The 21,727-nt window shown below is 48.1% G+C and overlaps 1 protein-coding gene across 4 annotated transcripts in view; it reads right to left on the reverse strand.

Moving 5' to 3' along the window:
• Nucleotides 1-3,582, reverse strand: part of RALGAPB (Ral GTPase activating protein non-catalytic subunit beta) — a 60,643-nt gene extending 57,061 nt beyond the window's left edge. For all 4 annotated transcript variants that reach the window (XM_054274576.1, XM_054274575.1, XM_054274574.1 and 1 more), the window contains exon 1: nt 3,478-3,582. The gene's annotated coding sequence lies outside the window, so the exon portion shown is untranslated. The remainder of the gene's footprint in view (nt 1-3,477) is intronic.
• Between the last annotated feature and the right edge of the window lie 18,145 nt (nt 3,583-21,727).

Genomic DNA, 21,727 nt, shown 5'->3' on the forward strand with positions numbered 1-21,727 from the left:
TGTTAATATTTGAGACTTCTTTTCATCTTGCTGTAAAAGAAACCTGTTCATTTTAGCAATACACAGGGAATACTGAAAAAAGTAATTGATTCAGATGTAAAATCCTTATAAGGGAGATTTATCAAGGTATCGATCTATCCACTCCCGCTGTATTTAGCAGTTAAAAGTTTTTATTTGGAAGGACTAGAAGTTACTTTTTATTTAAGACTCCAGTTCAACTGCCACGTGAATTGGAAATGGCTGCAATCTGTTAGGATTGGACTATCTCTAAACCTGTCTAGCACACAGCTTCTTCTAACTGGACAGGAATTAAAAAAGGCTGGAAAGTCTCCACACAATGATATCCAAACCAATGTTCCTGACAGATTCCACACTGACAGACAGTTTTCCAACTTTCCTCGAAGAGCACCTACTGCTGTGCAGCAGCAGGACTCCCTCCCTCCCAAGATGCTGTATTTATCAGTAACTACTGAAACACCAACAGCAAACTGCAGGCCAAGAAAGCAACTGTCACACCACACCTAATTTTGACTCCTGTTTTTGCAATACTCCTGTATTTCAGGAGCACCCTCACTAGCCCAGCTAACTTTGCACAAGTTTCACGAAGCTGAATATTCACATTTCACATACACATACGTCTTATGGGGGTTCAAATCACTAAGGACTCTCAGAAAGCTGATTCAGAGAAGGGGTGAGTAGAATAATAAATAAACCCCTGTTGTTCACCAAGCAGTTTTACACATTCTTGTATGCTCTATGTTCACTGTATGTTCCTGGAGACTGCACTAAATAAAACATCCTCACACTCTCACAGACAAACCTGGAAAGAAATCACCAGCACTAAAACTAGCAAAGGCAATGAGACATTATGAAACTGAGCACTAATTCCAATAATCCCTAGCGTGGTAAATAATCTGGATTTCAATGTATTTCCTCCCAGTCTGGTTCATCTTAGGAACTTCAGTTATTATTATCATATAAACCACAGAAACTGGATGTCTCAGCATTGAGGATCCAAGATCCTCAGTTCTCAAACACTGCAGAAGCCAGTGAGCACAAAAGAATTACAAGTCCATAAAACTCAAACAATAAAGTTCTATTTCCATTTTCCAGAGACCTAATATGAACAGCTGCAGCCAAAATACTTAAACTCCTGGATTACTAAAGTTAGACAGCAAACTAAACAGAGCCACATTCTGCAGTTACTGTGAAGGAATGCACAGAAGGTGCAAGACTGAAGTTGAAGTGCTGGGAGCATGTGCAGGGAGAGGTCAGGGAATCACTACTCAGGTACAGAGCAATTCCTCAGAAAATGTGCACTAAAGGAGGGAAGTGCTGGGAGCAAACATGAACATTTGGTAGCGTTCAGCAGCTTCAGATGTAAAATGAAGTATTTTCCTACGATGCAAAAGAACTTCAAGCACAAAGACAAGCTGTCCCAAAAGTGGACCCCTCTTGGCTTTTACTAGAACCAAAAAAAACAGAGCAGACACAATGGATTACTACTGCACAAGAGATGCAAAAACATCAGCAGAGAGATGCCCAAGGAAGGCTGAAGGCCTAATTGAGCCTAAACCAGAGAAGCAGCCACAAAAAAAGTCTGCATCAAAGTTCTGGGATATCAGATATGCTTTATGAGTATTCCCTGGAAAAAAAGAAAGTCCTCTCATTTAACATGACCTCTACTACCTAACAGTACTAACATTTGCTCTCCAAAGGAAACAATTCATGCCAGAAAGCCATCCTGCCACAACCCCCTTTCCCCCAAAGCACAAACCAGACAATTATGAGCAATTTTTCTCAGTTGTCTGACATTCTAAACATGAACAGCTGCTATATGCCCACTTGTCCCACTGCCCCCCAAGTTCATGTTGGAGAAGGCGAGTTACATCTAGCTGAGACTAGCTGCAGCTCTGCTATTAACCCTACCAGGCGTGAGGAAGCACAGCCCTCCTGGCAGCTCACCTCTGGAGCCACCTAACATATTAGCTCTGCCTAAGGCATGCACTGTGTGTGAAGAACAACAGCCAGAACAGAGAGCAGGGAAAAAATAAAAATTACAAGAACCAAATAGAAGACCTATCTGAGAGAAAGACCAGCAGAAAGTTGGTATTTTAAGTATTTTGTTAAAGAAATTTTAAAAAAGGCATGTCAGGGTTAATATTATTTTTTTTAAAAAGTCGATATTCAATGCAAGAAGAGAAAAGTCAAATGAAAAACCAAACTCCTGTCATCCTTTCCCCAAGCCATTCAGCCACAGCACTACCAAGGGTCAGAGAAGAGAATCCCAGTGCCCTTGCCCCAAGAAGACAAATTTGTCAGATTTTATTGCATTACTGTAGCAGAAATTAATACATGAATGTGCCAAAGGAAAGACTGGGTCTCAAAGGATCCCACAGGATTCCAGCCTCACTATCTCCAGCACTCCCAGTCCATGGACCCCATTGCCTCTGGTTCCTGGGAACACTGCTGGACACAGCCTGGCCAAAGCAGGAGGCAGGGCACTTGCTAGAGAGAAGGCCACTGCCTACAAGTTGCATGCTGTTACATGTGAAGCTGAGCAGAGCCATAGGAAAGGAAAAACAGTTTTGTATGTTTTGGCTATTATTCTGCTTTCAAGCATCATTACTCAGACATGAGTACAACTCTGTTCTCATTTTCACTCTCATTTTAAACACTAGACTTGAGAAAAATTATCTTCCAGGCAAGTCACCTGAGAATTTCATAAGTTTTCAAACCCCTCATTTATGCAAAAAACTATTTAATGAACTTGACCACAAAACAGTGCACTCGACTGAACAAAATTTTTACTCAAGTTTCTTTTACATTGGAACTCATTCGTCGGTCCGGTTTCTGGTGAAGTCTCCAAACTGCTCAAGCAGGAAGGACTCTCTTGCAGGCACAGCCCCCTCAGTCCGGGAAGAAGCCTCGCTGCTGAGTTTGCCAAATAAATAGGATCTACTATCCACTGGGCACGGAGACAGAATGAGACAGGGAAAAGGAGAATGCCGACAGACCCCAGAGGCCTGAGCCGGGCACGCTCGGCACCAGCGGGCTGTTGGTCGGACTCTGCGGGAAAACAGCGACACAAACTTTTTCCTCCCTCAGGTCCAGCTCCCGCTCGCAGGATCCACACGGGAGGAAGGGTGCGGGTACCACCTCACGCTCCTCCCAGGGACCCGGAACGCGGTTCGACCCCCGGGGCGGAGCAGGGGCCGAGAGGGGCCCAGGGCCGCAAGGGGTCATCGAGAGTCGCTCCCGCCCGCCCTGCGGTGGCTCCGCGGCACCAACCAGGGGCGAGGCGCTGGGGGAGCCCTGGGGACGGGCTCGCCCATCGCCCGCCCCGCTCGGGCCCCGCCGCGGCAGCGCAGAGGTCAGCGCGGTGGAGGCTCCGGGCGGCGCCCGCACCACAGGCCCCGCGGGTGGCGAAGCGGGCCGAGCCCGACAGCGCTGTGGCGGGAAGTCTGGCCGTCTTACCTGCGCCGAGAGCCCGGCAGACATGTCGGGGAGCGCCACTCCCTCAGGCCGCCGGCGCCACGGGGCCGCGGCCACACGGGACCGGGAGCGCCGCTCGCTGCGCTCGGCCCGCACCCGCTTCCGGCAGCGCCACAAAGCGCACGGCAGGGTCATGCCCTGCGCATGCGCAAGCCCGCTACAACGCCATTCCCCGCCCCTGCACACTACTCCTGTGCCGGAGGCACCGAATAAGTCGCAGGGACAGGCTGCGCGCATGCGTAGAGCGGCCGCCGCCGTGCCTGGCGCCGCTGTGACGCTCTCACTCTTAAAGGGGCCGCGCACACCGGCCCCGCCCGTACCCCGCGCTGCCCGCGGATCCCGGAGGCTCCGCCATCTCACCGTTCCCCGGGCGCTGCACCCAGGCCTGGGGAGGGCCTGTGCAGCGCACCGGGACTGAGCGCCCCCGGGCCCTCGGGTGGAAGGAGCTTTTGCCGGGCAGCTCCAGCTGGAGCTCCAGCGACCGGGAGCCGCCGGTGCCGTTCCGCTGGCCTGGCTCCGGCTCCTCTACCACTGCCGCCGCGGGCTCTGCTGCTGCCCGGCCCGGCCTTGCCCTGCCCTCAGGCTCCGCTGCTGCTGCACCCCGGCAGCCGCAGCTCAGCCTGGCTGTGGCTGGGAAGGGACAGTGACAGCGCCAGCTCTGTTTCCCCAGGCCGTGTCTCGCTCTTCCCGCGATCTTTATTCCCATTCCGCGTTCATTTGCTGCTCCCCTGGCCCACAATATTGACCAGTCTGCGGGTGCTGATAGCCCTTAGCTACAGCGACATCGGTTACCTGGGTTCAAACAGTGTGGGCAGCATGTGAGGGGGGGATTCTGCCCCTCTGTCCACTCAGGTGAGACCCCACCTGCAGAGCTGCCCCAGCCCTGGGGACCCAGCACCAGAAGGATGTGGAGCTGTTGGAGCAAGTGCAGAAGTCGCCATGGAGATGGTCCCAGGACTGGAGCCCCTCTGCTCTGGAGCCAGGCTGGGAGAGCTGAGGATGCTCACCTGGGGGAGAGGAGGCTCCAGAGAGACCTTGGAGCCTGTTCCAGTGCCTAAAGGGACTGCAGGAAAGCTGAGGAGGGATTTTGGGACGAGGGATGGAGGGACAGGACAAGGTGGAATGGCTTCTCAATGCCAAAGATCAGGGTTAGAATAGGTTTCTTATGTGTTTCTTTAGTATTTCTTTACTGTGAGGGTACTAAAACAATTTTTCCAGAGAAGCTTTGGCAGCCCACCTGTGGAAATAATCAAGACCAAATTGGACAGGGCTTGGAGCAATTTGTCTAGTGGAAGGTATCCCTGTTTATTGCAGGGGGCTTGGAATAGATGGCCTTTAAAAAGTCCAACTACTTCCTGATTCTGTGAAACACAGCCAGTGGAGAAGGCAGCACAGGGCACTCTGCAGGGAGCAGTGCCTTGCTCCACCGCCCAGCGATGTTTAGGGATGGTTCGAGGGCCTGGTGTCCTGAGAGGCCCTGGCACTGGACCCCTTTACCTCGCTCCCTGTGCAGCTGGGAGCGGCACCATCTGCCTGCCTGTATCACCCCTGTGTTCGCCTCTCTGCAGTGTTCTCTGCTTTCTGCAAGCAGTCCAGCTGGTGCACTGCTGATAAAGTCAGCCTGGTCTCACAGATTCGTTATGGCCTGTTCCACAGAGGCCAGGTATCCAGGTCTTTTCTTCAGCACTTGCCTGCACTATTTCTTGTTCAGTGCAGCACTGAGATGTTAACCTAAACAAACAGGAGCCTGCAAAGTGATTTTTAACCTCTCGTATTGCTATCCACTGAAGGAACACCAGATATCACAGTGCAAACTGTATTCCTGTTCCCCTTGCTGGCAGGAAGACTTCTAGTCTGCACATTCTCTGCATGGAGGCTGCTGACAGCAAGAGATGTGAGTTTCATAATAAAGATTTGCTCAGTGCTTTTAATGTAAATCTTTTCCTCCTCTTTGTTCTGCCCCCAAGGGGAGAGCAGGGCCTTGCAGTACACATCCCTTCACAATACCATGAATCTTTGGTCACTAATTAAAAAAAAAAAGAGAGGGATCTGGGTTAGTCAGGCTGCTGGGGTAGACAGAATGCAGCACAGATGGAGAGGACTGAGTGAAAGGGCATTTGTGTCTTGGTTTGAAGGACAGGTGTCTGCCAAGGAAAGCGGGAACCTCCCTTGGAATGGAGAATATGACCCCCTTCCCTCTAAATTCTTATAACTTTGAAATGACAGGGCTTTCAGGCAAAGATACCAGAAAAAGAATAGCACTTCCTTGCTAGTGTCTGTGTGTACAACATGGCAAACCAGCTCCAAGCCGGCAGCACGGACGAGCAGACGCAGAGCCGCAGGGCCGGCCTTGTCCCGGCTGCAGGCCCCTTCCCCTGCGGTGCAGTTCCGGGCACAGCCGGCAGGGGCGCTGCTGGCTCCCGGCCGGGCAGGGCGGGGCGATGATTCCCCCGGGGCTGCAGGGGGCGCTGTGGCGCGAGCTCGGCCGCCTCTCTGCGCACGGCAATGGCGGCCGGGCTGGCGGAAGGGATGCACAAGGGGCTGCCTTTGGAACCCTCAGGGACGGCCGGGCCCGCTGCACCTCCGGCTGGGGAAATGGACTGCAGCAGGAACCTTGGCAGCAGCTGGAACGGCAGAGGCGAGCAGATCTTGTTGTAATAAATGAGATGTAGCAGAAATTCCACAGCCTTAGCAGGAGCCGCAGGGCATCCTGGCAGGCCGGGGTATGGGGCTACAGTGTAGCGAAAACTCTGAGCAGCGGCAAAAAGCAGCCTTGCTCCCGAACACGGCTGGGAGACCCTCCCTCTGAGAGGGAAGGGGCTTGGGGTCCCAGGGCTTCACCTGAGGCACCAGAGCAGATGGTGAAGGTCCTTTTTTAGTGAGGTGGGGTGTTAACAAGGTCCCAGTGCAAGGGTCACTCCCACAAGCAGAGCTTCACTCGTGGTAGGAGAAGACAGCAGGAGACAGAGCCTCACAGTGCCGGCGAATTCTCCCTACAGCAACCACCGCCTGTCTCCCCTCTGATGCTGAGAGAGCCAGAGAGAGCCAGGAGCTATGCTCAGCCCCTTCCCCCTGCCCAAATCTCCCGGTATCTCTGCCCCCCCTAGAGAAATCCCTCACCTAAGAGAGTAGCCAGCCCTACCCTTCCCCTGCACCGTGGCAACTTCTTTTTTCGCTCTTAAGTACCAGTCAGTTTTGTCTCCTAGCAACATATGGGAAAAAATTCCCTGAGAGAAAGCAAACAAAAGGAGCAATCCTAACCTCCAACAATTTGTTACACAAGAGAGTCTCAGAGCCTACAGGCACATGTGCAGAGGTGAAACTGCAAAGCTGGCTCATGGACCCCCGTTCCCCAAATCACAGTCCGCTTGCTGTGCCCATTTTCCTCTCGGCCCCTTACCTGCTAGATCAGAGGAGCAAAAATTCCTTCCAATCTCGTATATTTTGCTTGACAGTGGCAGAGCAAGAGAAGTTGAAGTTCACCTGCAGCAGCCCATGGAGAGCCACCTTTCCCTGTGCGCTCACTATGTGTGATTTCAAAACCACTGAAGTCACACATAGTGATCACACAAGGAAAGGTGGCTCCCGTGGTCCCCTGCACAGTGGCCTCAGGGCTGCCAGCTGTGGCTGTGCTGCCTCCCAGCTCTCTGCAGTTCACCCTGTGTGGATTCTCCCTGAAAGGAACGAGAAGGTGGTATTACAAAAATCCTGTGTGCCTGATGGTAGATAAGGCTAGATACAGAGAGGTGAAAGAAGCAGTGGGGAGAACCATAAATAACATAGGAATTCCACTATTTGACACAGACTATTACTCACCCAAGACTGTGCTACATCTCTGGATTTAGAGAGAAAGAACAGAGACACGAGGAAAAAGAAAAACGGGGAGGGGGGGTACATTAGAAGGGAGTATTAAGCATTTTGGGAAGTCTGTACCTCTCAAGTACCTCAGCCAATGGGGAAAGAGAGAAGGGAAATGTGGCTGGGAAATTAGGATAAAAAGGAGGCTGCGTCCTCCAACAATTTTAAGAGATCTCATGGGGTATGCCCCATGGCCTCTGCCTTTTTTCGCATACTGTGAAAGGACTCCTCTGTCTCCTTTTTGGACATAAACCTCTGGTGTTTGTAGATTCATTTTTCTGATATCCTTGTGAAAAACATCAATCACTTGTTTTTAAAAGTTTAAAAGTAATAAAATGGTTATAAAGATAGTAATATTATAGTAATAAAAATTTGGACAAGTAGGATTAGGACAATACAAGACAATAAAAACAAAGAGTTATGCACAATCTGGGTACCTCTTTCTGGGCAGCACAAGCCCAAAAAAGGACCCCTGTTAACAGAGGATTAACCCTTAAAAGCAACAGCCTGTTGTATTTTCATACACTTCATACATGATGCATAAATTCCATTCAAACACAGGATTCTGTCTGGGCAGTGTCAGCTTCTTCCTCTGAATCCTAACGGAATCTTCATGGCTGAGCAAGGCGAGAAGAAGTTAATTTCTTCTGATAAGGGAGCAATAAAGTTTTTTTCTCTGAAAGATTCAGGTGTCCTGTGGCTGCTATCTCAGCATGAGTACCTCATTCCTCTCTTTAAAAAAAGTATCTTACATAGCATAGTTTCTATTTTAACATTATGTTATACCCTAAAACTCTATTTAACACCCTACTTAAGAAAATTAATACAGCATAACTTTATAACATAACACATATAATATTCATTTTGATATTTGCAAAAAGCCAATAATAAAATACACATTGTTCATATCCATGCATTATCACGAGGCTCACGTACCTTACAATTGTCATGTAACCTTTATTTATGTATAAAAAAGTTAAAATTACTGTCTCTTTTTTCCCTGTTTACTCTCTTCTAACCAAGCTGCAGCAGGACTTCTCGTGGAGCAAAATGGAAGATCCCCATTCCCAGCAACCACATGGATCCTGATGTGAGAAACTACTCTTACTTTTAAAATTTCGAAGGTTTATTAAACCTTAACAAAAGTACAGAAGACATCATGTTATAAATGAATAATGTGATGGTTGGTTCTCACAATTAAGAGATTGATATTATGTGTAGTTAAGAAAAGTTTTGTAAATGTATAGTGATGTTACTGTAATATCTCCTCCCATAGACCTCTTTCCCCTCCTCCTTGTAGTAGCCTCGGTAGTGAGGACATTTGGGAGGGCTTGTTACCAGGAGGTGCAACATGACAACACCTGGCCTCCAATCAAAATGTAAGAAAGTAATCACCAATTGACAGCAGAGAAAGAGTTGACTGACAAAACTTTGGGAGGGACTAAGAGTATAAAAGGCAGAGCATCCATTTTGAAAACAAGCATGTGGGTGCTAGTTATGGAGGCTCCCAGCACTGTAATTTTTCCTTGTTCAGTCCTTTGTTGTATTTTTTGTTAAGGTTTAATAAACCTTTGACATTTTAAAAGTGAGTGTCATTTCTCACATGAAAAAGGAAAAATTACAGCGCTGGGAGCATGGAACTAAACTGCGACGTGCTTGTCCTTATCTCTGGAGCTAGGGTCATAATTCCAGCAGGGTAGTTTCTTTCTCAACGGGCTATCTGTGGGTGCATCTGTTGGTATCTCATCACTTCTTCCTTCTCCTTACTGGCTCCCAATCCCATTCTGACAGTCAACTACAAGGCCCACCTTCCCAATTAGAGGGAGGGACGGGGGAAGAAGGGAGGAAGAAAGAAAATGGGAGAAAGAAAGAAAATGGGAGAAAGAAAGAAAATGAAAGAGAGAGAGAGAGAGAGAGAGAGAGAAAGAAAGAAAGAAAAGAAAGAAAGAAAGAAAGAAAGAAAGAAAGAAAGAAAGAAAGAAAGAAAGAAAAAGAAAGAAAGAAAGAAAATAAAGAAAGAAAAGAAAAGAAAGAAGCTTTACTTTCTTCTTGAAAACAAAAGCAAATAACCTGCCTATGGTTCAGGGACCCCTGTGCCACTGGGTTGGTTCTGCCACTCCTCTCCCACCTGGGCTTGGCATCCCGGACCCTTGGCACACCAGTGCAAGCAGCTGCCGAGCCGCTCCCATGGTCCCTGCTCATGCGGCTTTATGGTGACAGGTCGTGGGGAAGCCTCTATGTCTCAGCACCCCCGGCCCCCGTTCCCAGCACACCGGTGCAAGCAATCGCCGAGCTGACCACATGGTCCACTGCACTCGCATGGCTCCACCCCAGTGGACATTGAAGAGAAGTGTCTGCAGCCTGCTGCTCCCACACTCAAGTTGCTGTGTGCAGCCCTGTACAGGTGAGCCCACAGCACTGAGGTCCCGGCTAAGAGGCACTGATCACCAGTTGTGCCATATGCAACCATTCCCTGCACCCCCAAGCCACCGCCCCCTCCCTGCCGAACTGGCCATGCCAGGGACAACACTGCTGGGCTTCAGTGCCCCGGCCCCATGGCTTTATGCTGCTGGATGCCGCAGGGAAGCCAGCATGGCCAAGCGCCCTCCCTGCGTCCGCTCAGCTTTATTCTGGTGAGTCACTGAGAAGCCCCCACACCAGCAACCTTCGCAGTTTCCAAGACCCTGGTATAACCAAGCCACTTCCTGACCCCAGTGGTCACACCTGTGCCGCCAAGCCAGCGAGCTCCGCACTCTCTGAGACCCCAGGAGAACCAAGCTAGCTCCTGACACCCCCAGCAGTTGTGCTGCTGCCACTGAGCTAGCGAAGCCTGTGCTTTATAAGACCCTTGCACAACCTGACCCTCAGACTGGTTGGCAAAAACTGGAAGTTACTGTGCTGGGTCCCCTCTGGGGCCCCTCAATGGACCCGGTGCCACTGGCGTTTCTCCAGTCGGGAAACACCGATCCGCTGTTCCCGCTTGGGAAAGCCTGCAGGACCCTCCAAGGGATGGTTTTCCTGCCACTGGGTCGGCATCCAATCTTCAGTGGTGCCACGCATGAACCACGCCTAGCACCACCACCATCGCCTCCGCAACCGCTGGGTGAGTGTCAGGGTTTGACCCTGGCACAATGCCAGTGCCCCCATGAGAATACCCTCTCCCTGATGTCTGCTGTGAGATGTGACCAGGAATAAGCAAAGCAGGCTCCTGCTTAGAAATAAAGAAAACTTTATTAACTAAACTACAAGAAAAGAAGAAAAAAAACCCATAAGGAATAATTGAAAACCTTACAAAAACATTTTCCTCCTCCCCCACCACCAAATTTCCCAATGCAATACATTTCCCCAAATAACCAACTCTCAGTCCAGCACCACCCTTTAGAATACTCAATCTTCAGCTCATGAAGAGGAGAGGAGTCCTTCTTGCACCATAGGCTTCCCCTGGAAACATGAAACCTTGAAGTGCTTCCATGTCACTCAGCACTGCCTGGAAATCCTTTGCCATTGTGACATCTTCCTTCCATGCCCAGTGCTCTCACCACTGTGCATGGACCAGAGCTGCTTCTAGGGTTGTCTTTCAAGGGTGCCTTGTCTCACTCCAAAAAAAAGGCACAGTCTCTCCTTCGGGACATCTGTCCCCCCCAATTTTCCACCCCCTGGGGCCGAGGGGTACCCACACTGAACCCTCCTGGTTCTGAGGCACTGCCTCCCCCTAAATGCAGTCTCTGTGTCACAGGAAAAAAAAAATGGTTCAGTCTATGTCCACACAAGAAAAGTCCATCCAAAAGGCCACTCCGTCATCTCTCCCCCACTCAAGAGTCTTCTCTACTTCCCTCGTGGCCTATCCCTTCTTATCTCATCTCTTATCTCTCTTCTCATTCAGCTCCAGGAGGATCAGCATTTGCAAGGTCTCAATCATGCAAGAAAAGGGTTAAAAATTTCAGCCTCTGTCTGTCCCAGAGCTCTGGAACTCCCCCCCGCACCCCTCCTTCTCCTCCTCGGCCGGCCGCTATCCTCCTCGGCCGGCCGCTATCAAATTCAGACGCTGGCTCTCCCTCTCTCTCTCCTGGGGCGGGGGGGTGGTGGGTGGCTGCCTGATGTCTCTTGGTGCTCCTCCACCCTTCCATCCTCAAGGGCCTCCTCACCCCCCCCATCTCTGCCCAGGCCTACCGCATGGCTGCCCCTCCCCTGCCCAGCAGCAGCAGCTGAATGGGGAAGGGAGATCCGACCTCTTTCCCTCCAAGTCCCAAGAGAGCTTCCCTAGGGTGCAGCTGTGGTTTTTAACCCCTGTGTGTTCTCAGAGGTGTGTCCAAACCTCACTGGCTACATCAGGTGCCCATATTAAAATCTGAGCACCCATTGGTTTGGCTACAGCATCCCAGAATTCCCATTTCCTGGTCAAATCAGCGCAGTTAGTAGTTGCCTAGAGCTGCTGTGCTGGGTCTCCGCTGGCCATCACTCACACGGCTCCCGCCTAAGGCCTCTGAGACCCTGCACAGCCAAGCCTGTCTCTGACCTTCGGCAGCACCGCCGCTGCTTCCTCTGGGCCGGTGAGCGTTGGGAGTTATTGGGCCAGGTCACAGGTTGCTGCTACCCACATGGCCTCCTGACGCAGTTTCTGAGACCCGCCGCTCACACAAGCACAGTCAAACACCCCCTCAATTCAATAACCCTCAACCTGGCGCTCCCAGGTGTTCTTGAGCCCCCCAAAATCCGGTGACCCTCGGCCTGGCACCCCCAGGTATTCTTGAGCCCCTCCATATCTGGTAACTTTCTCAAGTCTCACACACACTCTAAGCATACTCTTGGACTCTCACACACATGTGCAATTTTTTACTCATAATTTTCATCTGCAGTTTTTTCCCTGGGGAATTCTTTCTCCCCCTCTTCTTTTTCGTTATTTAGTCCTCTGCTGTCCCTGGGGCAATCGCCCCAATGGTCCCAGGAGAACTCATTTGACCTGCTGAACATATATTAGAGCACGTTTCTCTTTCACAATCTCCTAGGGCCACTGAGATGAGGTTTTCTCCCAGACGACTCCCCAAAATCATCTGGGAGAAAATATCAATCCACTAATATCAGAGGTTTATGTCCAAAAAGGAGACAGAGGAGTCTTTTTTATTTTATTCAAATAAAGAGAGAGGCCATGGGGCATTCCCCTGGGGTTTCTCAACTTTTGGAGGATGCAGATTCCTTTTTATCTCAATTTCCCAGCTGCATTTCCTTTCTCTCTTTCCCCTGTGGCCGAGGTACTTGGGAGGTACAGACTTCCCAGAACACCTCATACCGAAGATTTTCCTCTAATGTACACCCCCCATTTTAATTTTTAATTCTTATGTAATTTAGGGGTTTTCCCCATTGTTTCTTTCATCTTTCATTATCCAATTGCATTTATCAGTAAACCTACAGTTTGTTTGTAAAGGCATATATCTTTTTCCGTTCATCAATCAGTGGAATCCTTCCCATTGTTTCTTTTATCTCTCAGTGCTAGTTTTATCTACCAGCAGATCCACAGATTGATTGTAAAGACAAATCCGTCATTCCTCTCAATGAGAAACAATGCTCATTTTTAAAATTTTAAAGGTTTATTAAACCTTAACAAAAATACAGCAGAAGACTGAATAAGGAAAAATTACAGTGCTGGGAGCATGGAGCTAAACCGCCACATGCTCATCTAATAAATGGATGTTCTGCTTTTCATATTGTTAGCCCCTCCCAAAGTCTTGTCTGTCGACTCTTCCTCACCTTCCAGTGGTGGAGATCACTTTCTTACATCTTGATATGAGGTCAGGTGTCATCATAGTACCATAGTAACAAGCTGACCCTCTCCAAATGTCCCAAATACTGTGACAACAATACAAGGGGGAGGAGAAAGAGGACTGTGGGAGGACATATTACAGTAACATAACTATACATCTACAACACTTCTCTTAACCTATGTGCAATATTCATCCCTTAATTGTGAGAGCCAACCAGCACATTACTCATCTGTAACACTGACATGACACTGCTGGGCATCGAGGGGCTGGGCCCATGCAAGCAACTGCCCCAAAGGGTGAAGGCCTTGTATCCTGATGGCATTAGGGAATATTCTCTATCCTTGCAGTCCTGTACTCCGTGGATCTGATTGGCAAACCATTGAATCCACATGGTGCAGTAACTGCAGTCATCCTTTCACCCTCCTAGCCAGATTCAGGGACTCTTTGCTCCTGGTCAGTGTATTCAGTGTTGGATTCCTGTGGTTTCAAACCCCAAGTCCCCTCATCAAGGTCTGGAGGAGAAGTGGTCTCAACCCTTGTTCTGCATCTGTAATGATGAAGTTATCAGCATGATACAGACATTCAGGAGCATCAACCAGTTCCAGTGCAGCCTGAATAAGTCTATGACAAATGGTAAGGCTGTGCTTCTACCCCTACGACAGTCAATTCCAGATGTGTTGGATACCCCTTGACATAACAGCAAACTGTGGCTTGCTCTCTGCTGCCACAAGGACTGAGATAGACGGAGGGGCAATATCAGTTGTGGCATTCCATTGGGCTGCTTGGACTCTAGTTGGTACTGGAGCTCCAGCACATCTGGGACAGCAACACATGCTAGTGTTGTGACTGTTGAGGTGATGAGAGCCCACTTCTATCTTCCCACTCCACCAAATTTTAACAGTGGCCATAGGCAGTGGTTAAAAAGTAAGTGGGTTCTGCTGATCACTCCTTGTGTCTCCAGCTGACAGCCAGCTCATTGCTGGGAACCAGGGAGTGTCAGACTGTGGGTTATTTCTGCCATCATCAGCTGCTGTTCTTCAACCTCACAGCAACCCCACAACAGAGGCATCCTCAAGAGGCCAGGCAAGAGAGACAGCTGCTTAATTTTCTCTGTACCAACAGCAGCTACACCAAAGACCCAGCAGTACTGTAGCCACAGCTCTCTTAATAGAGAGCAAGCAGGCACAACTTCCCAAGGATATTTCCTGGGAATCGCAGCGAGGAACCTCAGAGAAAGAAAAAACAATTCTTATCTCATTTGCTGCTCCTGTTGTTTTGCGCATGTGGAATGTGTTGGAAGATTATTTACCTGAATGAATTTGGTAATTGGATTCTGCTGAGGATTGTTTTGTTTCCTTGGCCAATCACAAAAAGCTGTGTCCTGACTCTCAGGCAGAGAGTCATGAGTTTTCTTTAGTATTCTTCAGTAGTTAGTAGTAATTATGATATCGTATAGTATGTATCTCTTTAATATAGTTGTAATGTAATATAATACAGTTTTAATAAAGAGAGTGTTCAGCATTCCAAAGCCTTGGAGTCAGATGGCAGTGATTCCCAGACGTTGGTGTTGCCTGATTTTACTATACAGTATCCCTTTGTATCCTTGAATTACCATCCCTTGACATAGTCTGTGCCAAGGATACACAGGCCTTTGGATTGGTTTTGGCACTTGTACCCTATTAAGTTCACTTCAGCCTCCAATACAGACAACAGTTGGGCTTCACTGGCTTGTTTTCTTTAGCTTTTATTGCTGAGCTTGACGCCATTTGGCCAGTCAGGGTCAGCAGTCCTGGCTGTGTCCCCTCCCAGCTGCCTGCTTACCTGCAGTCTTCCAGCACCTGGTAGGGAAGATCCATCTCTGCAGAAATTTTGGTACATGGGTCAGGAGTGATGTATTTCATCTTGGAATGACAAGGAGACACCCCTCACGTTCCCCAGGGTTTGCAATGTGTAAAATAATTTCTTTGCCTCACACAGAACCTATGTGGAACTTACCCAGGTTGCACCACAGCTTTTGTTTGCTGAGTGCTAAATATTAGCCCATGTGAAGTTTTGGCCTCTGGCCCCTCCAAAGGTCCTCCATAGCTGCTGGACCACAAGACAACTGTGTGGTGGGGTTTGCACACCACTGAGCTGTGGGGCACAGAACTCGGAGGGGAGCCTGATGGCTCACAGGGCCATAACCTCAGGCTGCACTGAGCAGGAAAGGGGGCTTGGTAATAGTTCTGTGCATACCAAGAGCCTTTGGTGTAGGATGATAATGAGGCACAAGAGTATATTTAGGCACAGGTGAACCTCTGAACTGACAGCTCTACATTTCTTTTATGTGGACATTTTATACCACAACCACCAGGTATGTTGGAATCTAGTCTATGTGAATTTTTTCCTTTCCCAGGTGAAGGCAAAAATATACTGAGATTCCAGATGCACAGAAATAGGACAAAGGCTTCACATAACTCAATTGCTGTAAACCATTTGGCACTAGCCAAAGCAACAAGGTTATCATTGTTGAAGGATCAGGAACTACTGACTTTGGTACAGTCACCCATTCACTCATTGTTCACAAGTCTTGGACAAATCTATAAACTATTTTTTCATCCAAGACTAGACAAGGGTTTTTACAGGCAAGGTTGGAATATTACAGGGATACTTATGGGGAATTGAAGGAAAAGACCACATGTGTTGGGAGAAAAGAGGCCAGGGAATTAGAAAACTGGGGTTGGTATTGGGTGGCAGCTCCCTTTGCCCACAGCTGTGCCCACCAGAGCTTAAAACTGCTCACAGTTACCACTTTGCAGTAGTAACCTGTGCAAGCTGTTTTCCCATCCTGTGACTCAAGAGGATTTCATGGTGCTGGGAAACTGTCGTGGGGTAATTTTATAATGCTGCTTTATTTCCTAACTGCCTGCTTTATGCCCAGAAAACAACTGCTGTAGCTTTCCCATTGAGCTGGCCGGTTGGGCTGGGAGCTTTGGGCTCCTGTGGGCCCTGTTCAAGCTCTCTCTGGCATGGCTGGAGACTACAATGGTTGTTACTTCGTTGCCCTTTTTTGGCTTTTTTTTTCTGGATTAACTTTCACCAATTTAGGCAAAAAGCTTCTGGGTATTTTTGTTTGTTTTATTTCCCTTCCCCTGGCCTGGAGGCTTTTCCCTGGTAAATCTTTTTGGCAGCCTTTTTTGTTGTTTTTGTCTTTTTTTTGGCTTTTGGGTTTTCAATTTTGGGGTTTTTTTTGTGTTTTTGTTGGTTTTGTTTGTTTATTTTGTTTGGGTTCTTGTTTTGTTTTGGTTTTGCTTTTTTGTTTGGTTTTGGTTTAGTTTGGGGTGTGGGTGTTTTGTTTGGTTTTTTTCTCCAGCCCGGGGAGCCTGCAGGGCAGCTCTGGCCTCTCGGTAAGACCAAGCCAGAAAAAGGACATTGAACTCCACCAACTTCGCCTGCTGCGAGGAGAACACTCACGGCAGAAACGCAACAGGTTCTCAGCTGCTGTGAGCTCTGTTCTCCTCCCCTCACAAAGACAGGCAACCACACGGCAGCGAGGTGAGGGCGGGGTGTAAGGTTCCATTTCCTTTCTTCTTGTGCTTTTTGTGTTATGAACAAAATTCGGTTAATATTTTTTTTGAGAAAAAAGTTACAAAAAAAGGCAGCCAGATCACTGTAGCTGCCGAAGCTCTTCGTGTTTTGTTATTGTAATCACGGGTCGTTGTCGTTATTGGTTGTTTTTGTATTAGTAAAAGCCCTGGCTGGGGCGAGTTAATGGCCCTCCTCAGACACAGTGAAGGGTGGGGACCTTCCCAAACTGTGAGGAGAAGGGACCGTGGGGGGGGGGGTTATGCAAAGTGACTCCAAGGACCAGAATGCTTTGTGAGACCCCCGACTCCAAACCCACGGAAAGACCCCAAAAAAACACGAGCCAAATAAGAGTTGAGAGACTGGAGTGATGTCTGGACGTGAGGAGCCGAGTGCCGAGCCTGCAGAGATGCGGAACACCTTCGGAGCCTCTCGCCCTGACCAAGGGAGACAACCCCGGCGGTGAGACCAGGCCGACTGAGTGGGAGGGGCACCATCTGACAGGGATGAGCAGGCCCTTAAAGCTCCCACGAGTTTCTGATCCCCAGCTCTGCCCCTTGTGGACCGAGCTGCGCATATCCTCCTCCTCCTCTGAGTCCTCTTGGGAGAGATGACGGACGCTGCAGACCTGTCGAGCTGCCCAATCCTGAGCGGATCGCTTTTAATGAAGGCATTAAAAAGGAGAAGAAGTCTCCTGGCCTTGTTTATTTCGTTTTGGGTATCTTGCTTTGTTAATAAGTTTTACTTTTCTTTTTTTTTATCACTTTCATCCCCTGGTATCCATTTCTCTTATTGGCAGAAGGGAATTATTAAAGCCCACTCTCTTTAGAGAAAAACACTAATTTTAGAGCATTTTTCTCCTAGAATTTGTCTCCAAACACAAGCCTGATTGGCAAGGTAGAAGGCAGCCGTGCTCAGCCAACTCTCTTAATCCAAGGTTGGAACTACAGCTTTAAAAAAACAAAAAGAACAACATCAGAGGGAAGACCATTAGCATTAAAAGAAGCAAAGGAAAATATTTGTTTTGTTGTAAGGCCTTTTTGCAATCTAGAGACTGTCACCCATTCACTAATCATGTTATTAATGCTGCTCTACTAGTTACACTCTCTGACAAGTCTTGTTGTGGTTTACACTGCTGGCAGCAGCATCTGGAACAAAATATTGCATAAACCAAATGGAGAATGGGAAAGTAAAAGGAAGTGTTACAAATTATCGAATCTGTAGCCAAATTTACGAAAAATTTAACAAAGATTTATTAGATCGATAACAAAAAAGAGGAAATTTTGGAAAAACCACCACAGCCAAGGCAGCATCTGTCCCGGGCACAGGCGCTGGGTGAACTCGGGTCCAGTGACAGTGACAGTGTTTCCTCAGGAGTTCCACCCGAGTGCTTCCACCAGCCAGCTTATATACAGCTTGTTCTGCCTGGGGCAGGGATGACCGCATATTTCTTTGTGCTCCTTCGCATGTGAAGTTGAATCCATACAGATGTAGAAACAGACAAAGGTGAGCTCAGAGATGCAGACAAATGTCTGAGTGTCCAGGCAGAGGCTGTATTCATATGTACCAGGTTCTGAGTACCACGCTGTCCAGGAACTGGTTACAATAGGAATAAGACATTGCTCCCGGCCAGAGTGGTTAGAAACATAACTTTTGGACCTTTGCAATATTTTATACATATATATATTCTGCTTCTATAGCATGAATTATCTCTACTACATATAACAGAAGTTTCCAACTTTCTCTGGAAAGCTCCTTTCAAAATTCAGGGTTCATTTTCAAATCTCATTTGAGTTGCTTTGGTCAGGAGTCACTGGTTTCTCCCTGGTGTGAGAAATGACTGCTCGCTTTACATTTTAAAAGGTTTATTAAACCTTAACAAATACAATGAAGGACTGAATAAGGAAACAGCAGCGCACTGGGAGCCTGTGACCGCCTGCCATGTGCTTACCCACAAAATGGCTGCTCTGCTTTTTATACCCCTGGGGGTTGCCCTAGGCAACCCTGGCCCCTCCCAAAGTTTGTCAATTAACTATTCTTCACCGTCCATTGGTGGAAACTAATTTCTTGCAACTTGATTGGAGGTCAAGTGTCATCATACCACGCCACCCTAGCAACGAGCATCCCCTATTCACAAATGCCCCAAGCAAGGGGCACGAGTACCTGCCCTCCCTCTACACCCTGATGGCCTGGGCTGATCAGTGGCAACAATACAGAGGGGGAAAAGGGGACTATGGGGAGAACAGAGGACATCCAAAAAACAGATCACAGTAACATAACCATACATCAATAAAACTTCTCTTAACATACACACAGTATTTATGAAAAACGCCAATCACTTGTTTTTAAATTTTTTAAAAGTTTAATAGTAATAAAATGGTTAAAAAGAATAGTAACACAATTAGAGAAATAACAATTTGGACAAATTGAATTAGGACAATATGAGATAATAAAAGCAAAGAGTTATGGACATCTGGGTGCCTTTTTCTGGGCATCACGAGCCTGAAAAAGGACTCCTGCTAACAAAGGATTAACCCTTAAGAACAATAGTCCATTGCATATTCATACACTTCATACATGATGCATAAATTCCATTCAAATACAGGATTCTGTCTGGTCATTGTCAACTTCTTCCTTCTAATCCTAACAGCGCCTCCAAGCCGGGAAGAAGTTTGCTTCTTCTGATAAGAAGGGAATAAATTCCCTTTCTCTGAAAGATTAAGGTGTCCTGTGGCTGCTATCTCGCTGCAAGCCCTTTCTGTTAAACAAAGCATCTTACATAGCATAGTTTCTATTTTAACAATTTTTGAAATAAACATGGGCCAGGAGACTTCTTCTCCTTTTTAATGCCTTTATTAAAAGTGATCAGCTCAGGATTGGGCGGCTCGACGGGTCTGCAGCATCCGTCATCTCTCCCAAGGCGACTCAGAGGAGGAGGATATGCGCAGCTCTGTTCACAAGGGGCAGAGCTGGGGGAATCCAGTCCTCGTGGAAGCCTTTAGGGCGTGATGTCCCCATCAGATGGTGCCCCTCCCACTCAGTCGGCCTGGTCTCACCGCCGGGGTCGACTCCCTTGGTCAGGGCGAGAGGCTCCGAAGGTGTTCCGCATCTCTGCAGGCTCGGCACTCGGCTCCTCACGTCCAGACATCACTCCAGTCTCTCAACTCTTATTTGGCTTGTTGTTTTAGGGGTTTCTCCGTGGGTTTGGAGTCGGGGTCCCACAAAGCATTCTGGTCTTGGAGTCACTTTGCATATCCCCCCTCACCTTCTCTGGTCTCTTCACCCTTCTGAGAAAAGTACACCTTAGCCTCGGGCAAGGCTCTGCTAATACAAAAGAAGCGATTAGCCTCAACGACCCGTGATTACAATAACAAAACACGAAGAACTTCGGCAGCTACAGTGATCTGGCTGCCTTTTTGTAACTTTTTCTCACAAAAAAAATATTAACCGAATTTTTGTTCATAACATTTTTATAACCTAAAACTATATTAAACACAGTACTTAAGAGAATTAATACAGCATTACTTTCTAACACAACACATATAATATTCATTTTAATATTTGCGAAAAGCCAATCATAAAATACATGCATTTTTCACAGTGTTCATCCCCTAACTGCGAGAGGCAGTCATCGTATTACTCATCTATAACACTGGCCAGGCACTCAGTACTGGCAGCTGCAGGTAAGGGGGCATCACTCCATGCCCCACCTCTGCCCACTCACAATTCTCCCGAGCAGCACATGTTATGAACAAAAATTCAGTTGATTTTTTTCTGTGAGAAAAAGGTTACCACTACTGCTGGGCTGCTGCCTGTGTTATGGTAATTACGGGTCGTTGTTGTTAATGGTTGTTTTTGTATTAGTAAAACCCTGGCAGGGGCAGGTAATGGCCCTTCTCTGGGACAGTGAAGGGTGGGGACCTTCCCGAACAGTGAGGAGAAGAGACTTGGGGGGGGGTGGGGGGGGGTTATGCAAAGTGACTCCAGGACCAGAATGCTTTGTGGGACCCCGACTCCAAACGCCCGAAGAAAACCCCAAAAACAACGAGCCACCTAAGAGTTGAGAGACTGGAGTGATGTCTGGACGTGAGGAGCCGAGTGCTGAACCTGCAGAGATGCGGAACACCTTCGAGCCTCTCGCCCTGACCAAGGGAGTCGTCCCAAAACCGGGAGCGGGCAGGAAGGAACAGAAGAAACTAACATTAGACGGGAACACCATGGCCTAAAGGCTCCCACAGGGACCTGATCCCCAGCTCTGCCCCTGGTGGACAAAGCTGCGCTTATCCTCCTCCTCTGAGTCACCCTGGGAGAGACGACGGGGGACTGCAGCCCCGCCAAGCTGCCCAATCCTGAGCTGATCACTTTTAATAAAGGCATTAAAAAGGAGAAGAAGTCTCCTGGCCCTGTTTATTTCAGCACATGGGGCACCCCAGGATGCCACCACCCATTGCTTTTGTGGAGCGGGCAGTGGGAACAGCTGCCAGGGAGCAGCAGCCTGGCATGGTGGAGGGGACAGGACTCTGTGCCAGGCACTCTGCTGTCTCCTGGCGCCCAGATGGAGCCCTGCCCTCACTTACTGGGGACCTCCAGTCTCTCTGCTTTAACACTGAAGTACTTCCCCCTCTATAAAATCATCATGATTCATCACTATTTTTACCAGATTTTTTTTCCATCTTTCTATCAATCACATTCTCTGGAATAGCTTCCATATGTTTGCCTGACAAAGGTGGTAAAATCAGTGATTCCTCAAATCCCTTCTGAAAAGTGGAATGGCATTTGCCATGTCCCTGTCCCCTCCTATCAAGGACATTTTATCCTTTGGTTGCATAATCAGGTAGATGACTAATGGTTATTTAGTCTTCAACACAGGAGTATGATCTAGTGCAAACAATTTCTTCTTATGAGCAATTTGTCTCAAAATTTCTTCTACTTACTTCAGTTTGAAACAGATTTTATGGCTGACTCATTCCACATAAAGAAAAATCTCAGCCAATGAATTGCCTGAAGCTGTTTTGGAGTAAACAGCATTGCAAAGGTTTCATCTGTCTTCT

The sequence above is a fragment of the Melozone crissalis genome, unplaced genomic scaffold, assembly GCF_028551555.1.
Source record: "Melozone crissalis strain CALT ecotype California unplaced genomic scaffold, PUWL_Pcris_2 ptg000017l_1, whole genome shotgun sequence".
Lineage (NCBI taxonomy): Eukaryota > Metazoa > Chordata > Aves > Passeriformes > Passerellidae > Melozone > Melozone crissalis.